This window comes from Neospora caninum, chromosome VI (assembly GCF_000208865.1).
Source record: "Neospora caninum Liverpool complete genome, chromosome VI".
Lineage (NCBI taxonomy): Eukaryota > Apicomplexa > Conoidasida > Eucoccidiorida > Sarcocystidae > Neospora > Neospora caninum.
Window position 1 is genome coordinate 1008433 of NC_018392.1, and position 9910 is coordinate 1018342.

Genomic DNA, 9910 nt, shown 5'->3' on the forward strand with positions numbered 1-9910 from the left:
CGTCGACTTGCCCAAGGAGATACGCGACACCGTAGATCCTTATATGTCACACTAGGAAGCTCACATCATCATTGGAAATAAAAACTCTTTGGAGTGACAGAGTATATATATATATGAGAGTTCGATCTACCCTCGCCACTCACAATAATCGATTGAGGCGGAGCATCGAGGGTCCCCGGCGCACCCCCGCTGCAGGCCTGTGGGCAGATGGCGGAAAAGAGAGCCCGAAACACAAACGTCCCTCGCGAGTTTACAGACGCTACCATTCAAGACATGCTGAATCCAAGCAGCGAAATATTTTCAGCTGGTCTGATTAAGGTGACCGAGAGTAAACAGCCCACCAGTGTATCTCATCCTAGACTAGAGGCGGGCGCCGCACCGGCCTCGCGACTCCCCTTTGTAGTTGAGTGGGTTTACCCGAGCAACACTTGACAGGATTGACGGTGGCTTTTCGACGCCTCGCCGCCAACCCTGAGCATTAATTCTGACCCGAGACGAGAAATACCTGATAAGCAATTCGCTTACCAATTAAAATCCCACTGCCGCACAAAAAAAAACGACGGCTGTAGCATGCATGCCTCATCTGCGGCGGTGGCCGTGCCCCCCGTCAGGAGCGCTGCTAGCCGGGGCTTCGTGGGGGTTGCGGAGGCGATCGAATTCGGGGAGCGGATTTAGAGGAACTGGCCGTGAGTCAAGTGGACCCATCGGGGTGTTGTCCTCTTAGACAGCATCCTTCAGACGAATGGAGAGTAGAAACAGAACAGCATGGAGAACGGATGGGTCAATCCGAGCACGATCAGAACCAGACGTGTTCGATTGCTTCCTCCCCGGGCAAAGACACAATTCAACATTTTTTGAGTGAATCAAGACCCGCCGTGTAGGCTTCTACCGGGCAAAAAAAAAGACGCCGAAGTGGCCTGTCGGCTGTGTCTGTGTCGTCGAGTGCCCTCCTGTTTTTTTGCGCTTGTCATTTTGCCCAGGCAAATGGCGAGAAGGTGTGAAGATAACGCCCACCGTTAAGATGGTCCTGGTGTAACTGGTCCGTGCAGGTCAAACTGGAGCAGCTGTCACACCAAAAAATAATACAGCCGTCACGCGCCGAACAGGTTGGAAGTCCACATCTGTCTAATGCTGTTTTCCCTCCCTTCAGTATAAGGGGCACCCTTTTCCGAATGAACGAGTAGCAGAGTCCCGCTCGAGGTGTAATAGGGCCGCTGGTTATATTCTGCTCTCATCGTCAGAACACGATAACAAGGATACTGCTACCGTGTGCTGTCCTCCTAGCTGCCTTCCTTGAAACTCTTTTAGCACGCAGAGACATACATACATTGCAGTTCAGCCGCTTCAGACATCCAGGTTTGTGTAAAAAAACTGCAACTCCAGCTGTACAATCCCCGAGCCATGTAAAAACGCACAAGAATAGGAATGCGGCAGCTATAGTTGCGCATTCAGTCGCTTCTATGTTCTCCGCCATCATGGCGACCTCGTGGCTCCACCTCTTCTCAGTATCTCACTCCACAATTACACACGTCAGGCCGCCTCACTGGAAACCAATTGGCAGACTCCGTCCACGTTACAACGACAACACGTTCACCCTCCGTCTGTAGGTTCCGCTTTTAAAGGTCATGTACGAGAGTGGCTGTCACGGTGGGGTGACGGATAAGAACGAGAATTTGTGATCACACGAACAATGTGCGTCACTGTCGGAGCATTTCCTCCCTCCAGCCTTGTAAAACGAGGGATATTCGGCCTAGCAATTGCCAGCAGTGGTTTCCACGAAACACGCCCAAACCTAACTCACCCCGTAGATGAAGCTTCCACCTTGACCCAATCGTCGCGCAACACATACTCCAAGGAGCTGACGAACTCCTAAGGGGCGCTTCGTGCGCGTACCATGCCAACATGATAACAGGCGACACGACCTGCATAGCCACAGAAAAGGATGTCACAGCTTCAAAGTACTGTTCCGAGCAACACGTAGCTTGCTCCCAGCGTGCATCAAATTTAACAAAAAAAGCACTGCATTGCGTGTGACCTATGGCTCTTCAGCAGTGAGCTGACGCTGGCGAGAGGTCCCCTGTTAGCGCGCCTTGAAATAGTTACAGTGGGTCGAGGCCAGCACTGACGCTAGTATCGGCACATGCCGAAACGGAAGCAGATTCCTTTAGTGGTACACAAACAACCGCAGGGCGACAAGCGGCCAATTCCTCTCCTCTCACCCCTCGTTCCGCCCACATAGTGCTCCTGTCGCAGAGTCAGCCAGCTTCAAGCGGCGCCTCCGAGCCCGATACATGTTGCACCTGCGAACATGCAATTCATCGCGTTTTTGTTTTATTCTAACAACGCAGTCAGTACGCAGGATAACAGTAACCTTTGCCCCTCCTTCTGACAGATAGGCCGTTATGCCATGGAGGGGGCCTGACGGTTCTTGCCCGTCATGCTTGCTGTCGACAGTCTCACACAGGAACAAGTCATGGCGCCTGTGAACCCCGGAAGCGCCCAAAATGAAAACAACTCAGAACCAAACACTGGAGCCTCCGAATGAAAAACGAATCATTCTTTGTTTCTCTTTACGGCGAAAGTGCGAGCCGAGAGTATTGCATCATGCCGTGTACGAAACGGGTGTGCAGTACTTATCCCCCTTATCCAGAAACTGTAATACGTCGCGCATCCCGTGTTTGACATTTATAGCAGTTCCTGGTAGAGTTATTCGGCATAGTTCGCTGGACCCCGCCGATGCAACAGAAAGAAGAGATTCCACACTTTCTGCTGCCGGGACGTCTCAATTGAAGCGGACTATAGTTTATGCTGCTAGAGCCATCCCTTCCGCTTCCAAGGTTCGTTCAACTATTGGGTCACCGTTCACGTTTCGACGTCAAATCGTCATTAAAACAGAAATTGATCTGCGCCAGACTTTCGGGAGTATCTGTCGAGAGTCAGATGCTACCGACGAAGCGGGAGCTGGTATCAAAACGAGAATCTCCTCGATGACGGTCGGTTGTTCCCCTGGACCCTGAGGGGAAGTCACTGCATGGTTCCGAGTGGAATCGAATAACGCCGATTCTGACGTGAGCGGCACCATTCAACACGATGCCGTCACTCTCCACGTGATGACTACTGTACGGTGCGACTAGGAGCGTCGTCTCAGAGATTTCCCTGCTGCCGCCACACGCGTAGAACGAGCAATGCGAACGGCGCAGCCGTTTCTAGATATTGTGGTACTCATGACGAAGATCCAACATTGCTGATGAAGACTTGCAGAGTGCTACTCCGTGAGGGGGCGTCTCACGTCCTCGTCGAATGCATTCCCCGCTTCGCCTTCCCTGCGTCACGCTCCGTTCGCCTATGGTGTTGCTCTCCTTTGACGGCTTTGGTCTTCTACTCTCGGTTTCGCTTGGTTGGGTTTTTGTGACTCCACATGCGATAGCTGGTATATTTTTTGTGTCGTCATCCCGACCGTAGCGAACGAACCCCGTACCAGCCCATCAGTCTGAAGAGTCATCACCGGTGAGAACTTCCGCCGGTTGGCAACGTCTGCGAAGCGCTGGGCTTCCCCGCCCGCTTCAGCGTATGGGACTCGAGCTCGTTGCAAGTTGCTCCATGATTGGGCTTTGGAAAGCTGCGTTTGGCTGGGATTTTAACTCGACGTAAATACGTGCCACAAATCCACGGTGTCGATTTGCTTTCGCAGGGCAAACGTCAGTGTGGTTAGTTTCCTACTGATATTAGTCAAATGTTGACGAGGATACATTCATGATGATTTCCCGGTGGTATGCAAATGATGTGTCTTGCTATTCCTTTTACGCAATACAGTTAGGTTGGTATCAGACACATCAAGGACAGCCACCGGCAGCGAGAGATCAGCAACACAACCATCATCCTTCATTTTCCCATGTACGGTTTGAGTGTAGCACACCAGTTTGTGTCTGCCTTTGCCTGTACGGAAGCGACGGCGAAAATGCTGGTAGCAGCGGGGCCCCAGCGACCCCAGGTGGCACCGCTATGTAAAAACCCATTCGTGGCCGACAGATACGGGCCAGTTTCTCCATTCCGTGTTTGCGAATGTTAAAAAACGTGACATAGCCGCCAACACAGGTCATTGGCCGCCTCCTGCGCAATGCAAGACATACTGACGGGATATCGTCTCCGTTGTGTCTTGCCAGCCATGTCTGGTTGGACTCAAGCTCAAACAAGATTGTACATCGACATCACCATTCGCCTCTCTGAAGAGCAAACCATATTTCTTCGGATTTGGCGGAGCATATTTTCGTCTCCTTCCTGCAGCTTGAAGCAGATAGAAAAGTGCACCAGCAGCTAGTTTAGAACGCGACTTGGCATTTCTTCGAAATCCAGGAAGCTCTGTGACAGAGGTGGCAACTTTGCAGGTCTCCAACTCGGGATTCGCGATTCCATTTGCAAGAGTGGGGCTGTTCCCCGAAGGAGGAGGCTAGAGAAACCCTTAACCGGCACGAATGCTGCGCCTACTTGCAAGCAAGCAGTAAGTATACGTGGCGTGCCCCTCCCTAAAACGGTTTTCTCACTAACTTTGCTGACTCAGGTCATCCTGTTGTAGGCCGAATGACGCAGAAGAGGTGCACTGATCTCAGTGCTGCAGTTGTTCAGTGACTCTTTCTCGACCATATGTTGTAGTAGTCCGCCTCTGGAGTGACATTCCTGGTCTGCTTGGAGATACCGTTTCACATGATGCAGCGTCCACTTTGTTGTGCCCTCCCCAACAGGTGGGAAGGATATCTATCAATCGACAGGAGAGACGAAGTCGGCAAGTGCTTAAACCTGCCCAAGCTTTCAGGGTAGTTGCTTGGTGTGTGCCTTTTTTCAGAGGACCCTGAACACTTGAGGGGAATATTGCCAGGTCTCCAGAATTTCCTAGAATGGATTTAGGGTGGAAAAATAGGGGACAACTAGAGGCAGGAGGAACCTTTTTTTAACGGCTTTTCCGGTAACATTCTGTGGCCACTCGTTGCAGGGATCCGTCTCCTGGCAGTGTGTGACGCTTTCCGACGACTTTGCTGTTATCCTGTCGTTAGGAACCGACCGGAGTGAGAACTGCCACCTATGAAGTGCTACGTGAACTGCGGTTTGCCATGTCCCGTGAGACCGAGTAACAAAACCGACCTGTCTTCCTGCATTGTCGTTTCCACACCTGTCGAGTTCCTCAACCCTACCATCGGAAGCTGGAAAAGAGGGGCGCTTACCGCCGAGTGGAGATGAAAGATTCTACACCGCATTTTGCAATAAATGGGCGTCCTTGGTTCTTGCCACATCAGCGCCTATTCGTGCCTTGCTTCCTCCAGCTTTCGAGATCACAATCGACACACATGAAACGGCGGCTTTGAAGAGGCCGTATCGCCTAGTAAACACTCAGCAGCAGAAATAGTAGCCTCCTGGATCATCGTGCATATTTATTATTCTAGAGTCAGGCATATAACTTTTTGCTTCTGAAATACACAAAGCACTGAACAACACGAGAGAAAGCACTTGAAGCGCGACGCCCGAGATAGCTGCAGCAACGCCCTCCAAACGAGCATCCTCACTGGGTGAGGCATACCGCTTCGACTCGCGCTGCCGACGACGGTGACGTTCACATTTTCGCAATTCCCCATGTCCGATGTTGGCATACTTTGAATCTTTCTACCAATGCTTCCCTGAGTTTCTCGAGGCATGTGCTCGACAGGAAAGGGGAACAATAATCCCGCAGTTTCGTAATCCCGTGACTGAAGCCGGAGGCGCGCGCTGCGCCGTCGTTGTCTTCTTTCGGTAGTCCCACCTCGTATCTGCCAAGGCGTGTGTGTCTCGGACCCTCCTCACATGCACGAGGTTTGAGGAACGGTGCGGCACGGGAGTAACCTCAGTAGCCGTCTATCTCCTTCCGTTCGTCTTTATACGGATCTTCGTCAAAAGCAATACATCATACATCCGGTCGTTTCCCCCTATTTCGTTTGGCCAAGTAGAATTTTCTGGTTTGCCTTTTCCGCGCTGTGCAGAACGAGGCTCCCGGTAGCCTCGCAACTCCCCGAAAAAGTGAGCTCGCCCGACACCCTCCAATCGGTCTACTGATGCTGCGGTTTCCTAATGAGCGGTGGCGCAGATGTGAGTCTCTAAAGGGCCAGCTTCTTTTTTCTGGAGGTTCAGGGACTTCCATCTGTTGAGCTTGCTGAGCACTCGGTTGTTTTTCGTATCTCATTCACCTCCCACTAATGCCGACGCTGGTGAAGATACCATCACGCCGCGTCTTCGCAAGGGTGGCAAACAAAACAGACCAGCTCGCTATATTGCGCGCGTGTAGTTCGGTGTGTTCTGCAAACCTGTTTGTCTCGGATCGTTCCTTCCTTCTTCATACCACCAAACTGAATGTCGCTTTTACCTGTCCTTTTTGTGCTCGTCAATTTTAGTTGCGTCTTTTTGTTTTCGACACCCATATTGCGTGTTTCCACAGGGCCTGGCGGGACTCGCGGCTGGCAACGTGTATATTCGCTGCCCCGGCCTTGGGAACACAGAGCCTCTTCCATGATTCCACAATGCACACACTGTCCACGGATTTTGCTATTTTGTTCTCCCCCCGCCTCAAGACTGAGACTTCTTGCCGGCTTCTCTCAGTCTCTTCCAACCCCAAATGGACCGTCCTCTCTTCTATACCCTTGGACCTGGTTCCTGGTGTGTCTTCCCGAGGTGCTAACTTCTAGACGCTTGTCAAAGGTTGACTGCGGTTTGTCTCCCTGCGTTATCTGGTTAAGACCACAAGAGAACTTGGCGTAGAAGGCTGTGGCACCATGTTGTTCGGTCTCTGGTGCCGGGAAGTCGCCAGTGTTTCCGCTGCAACCTTCTAGCGGCAACTCTCGAGACTTCCACTGCGTTGCTGAATGGTCTGTTCCATATAAGTGGTCAGCCCCTTGCTCGTCCGCGTCTACGTACAAACATTCTGGTCTTTTTCTGGACAAGGCCGCCTTTCCAAGACTTCTTGAAGTCCGTCGCCTTCGGCCACCCCGAACCCGGTCATACGCCCCGGTTGTACTCGTCTTCCACTGCTGAATGCTCTCCACCAAACTGGGTTTTTTCATTTGCCTCTCCACGTCTCGTTTTCCTCTGTTTCTCTCCTCTGGTTTCGGTGCGCCGTGTTCACAGCGATGAGGGGAGGGCTTTTCCTTCTGGGCCGTCACTAGAGCGTCGCTCGCACACCACCCACCGTTTTCTGCCTCCGCTTTTTTCCTTCACTGCAGGGTACGCGCGCACGCAGTCTCTCTTCAGTCGTCCCTTTCGCCGTCGGTTTCTCTTTTGGCTCTCTGCCTCGTCTCTGTTTCCTGTATCTCGCCCCCCCCCCCCCTGTCTTTTCTGCTCTTTTCGTTTTCCGCGTTGGACCGCTCCCTCTCCATTGCACGTCTTCCCTTTTCGCTCGTCTCCCGGACGCCCCCTTTTTATCTTCGCCTTTCCATTCTGTTTTCCTTCTGCTCTTCAAGACACCGCTTTCGCGAAGGACATGTAGGCCTGAAGATGAAAGGAGGGACCGAGAAGCAGATAAAAGAACCTGGGGTTGAGGAAGATGTGACGACGGGCGGTGAAAAACAGGAAACGGACGAAATGGTGAGGGACGTACAAAGCGAGCAGAAAACCCTCGAGAAAGAAGGGGGGGACGATGGAAGGAAGGCGAGAGACGAGGGCGGTCGTCATTTTACGATCCCGTGGGAGGCTACGGCTGGTACGGTCCACAGCCACGACGCATCGCAGTTCCGCGGACACCTACCTCATGTTCTTCCTCCCTGTCGTCGGCCCAGTTCTTTGTCAAAGGGAGTCCCAGCGACCTCTTCTGCGCAGGAGGAAGCTCAGCACACTTTTCAGCCTTTCTGTTCCGCGCTCTCTTCACACTCAGCTGTCTCTCGACCGGCGAATTCTGCTGGCGGTGGGCGAGCGCAGAGTGGCAGAGAAGAAGAAGCGACAGGAGAAGTCTGCGCGAGCTGGGTGGATGGTGTCAGACAGGAGGAGGAAGCCATTGCATGTCAGAGGAAAGCAGACAGCTGTTCGTTTCAGCGGAGTGAAGTAATGGAGGAGAATGTCACAACAGAAAACACGCACGGGTCTCTCTCTTCTGTTCGTACTTCACTCTCTTCTGTTTCTTCTCTGGGACATATCCATCTCTCCTTTCCTGAGTGTCAGGGGAAGTCTGTTCGGCCTGTCCATCTTCAAACGCAGAACGATCTTCGTCTCTTCCCCCCTGGCCCTCGTCTTTCGTTTTCGTCATCGTGCCTGAATCGCAGAGGAAGTTGTAAAGCGAGGCGCTCTCCCCCAGAGAGCACAGCCGAGGAAGGCGGAACCGAACGGCGTGATAGCGTTCCCTGTCTCGCCCGTCAGATGAAAGACTTGCGGCTGCTGGCGCCGACTAGGCTCGCACGAAGATACCGAGAAGAACAAGGCTCCGTGGGAGCATGCGAGGAAATCTGTCTCCGTCCGTTGACACCGGGAAGGACCAGGAAGACAGCAACTCCTAGCGAGGAAGAAGGAACCAGCTGGAGGGGAGAACTAGGCGTAGAGCAGGACGGAAGCCGAGCTGGAGAATCGGCAAACCCTTTCTCTCAGTTGTACTGGAACGCAGGAGTAACTGACTCCAGTTGCGAACACCTCAGACGGAAAATGTCAGCGGAATGGCCTAAACTGTCGAGGAGGGCAAAACACCCAAACCGACATGGGCAGGAGGCACAAGCTTTGGCAGAAGGAGGAGACCGGGGTTCAACTCTATGTAGAAGTACAGGAGAGAGCAATGACCTGAGGGGAGACATGCCAGGCCAAGGAAGAGACAGCCAGGGGCACATGCTTGACGGTGGAAAAGAGGAAGGTGGCCGCCGGGCATCAAACTTCCGTTCTCGAGCAGGAACGGAAAACTTTACTTTTTTCCGTCGGGGGGTGAATGTATGCGGAGAAGTGCGGGATGCGGCAGGAAAGGGAGAACCCCGGGAACAGATGAGATGGCGTGAACCTCGAAGGAATACGCGTTCCTCTTCTCTCCCCGCTTTTCCTTCGTCCGCTCCTTCTTCTCTTCTTTTTCCGGCTTTCTCTCTGTCGCCTTTTTTCCGAGGAAGCAGACGCCTGGCACGCAGCATTTCTGGTTCTTCGCTCCTTCCCGTTTCGTGTTCCTCGTTTGCGTCGCGTTTCCTTACTTCGCCACTGAGGGGCGGACGACGCCGGAGTCAAGCATCCGCGCCGTCGTCCGTTTCGTCTTCACTTTGTCCTTGTTTCTTCACATCTCCCGTCAGAAGTCCGAGCCGCGAGAGTCACACGTCTGTTGCTCTGCCCACGCCATCCTCTTCCTTTGTTTCTTCCACGAGCTCTCACCGCGAATGGGGAAGCAGAGAGAGTGATTCGAGTTTGCCCTCCCCTGCAGTCTCTTCGGTCTCTCTGTGGTCCCCTTCCTCGTGTGCGCTTCCGTTTCCTCAGCCGCTTGCCGTTCACCTGGAGCCGTGGAAAAAGGACTGTCAGCCGGCTTCCGCTACACCTTCCTTTTACGCGGCTGTTCCTGAATCAAGATCTGGTGTCTCAGACAGACATGCGAGACGGACGGAGAGAAGGGGAGGAAGCGTCCGCGGGTGCTCAGGCAGCGCACGCCAGGTGTCTCGTCGAAGATCTTTTTCTGTCTCCGTGTTGGCTTCCCGAGAACTCCGCCGCAGGGCGAGAGACGCACAGGATGCACGCCTAGCACGGGGCGTAATGGGGCGAGCAGACGAGACAGCCGGAGGGGTGACAGACAAAGAAGCAAAGCGCAGGGAGCCTTCAGTCCGGCCTCCTCCCGAGCGCCCTCGGCGGCTGTCATCCTGGGCCGTCGATCACTTCTCTCCAGGGGGGGAACGCGCGAGGCAAGCAGAGAAAGCCGGTAAGCCCCCGGTCTCAGAGGTCCCCGGGCACC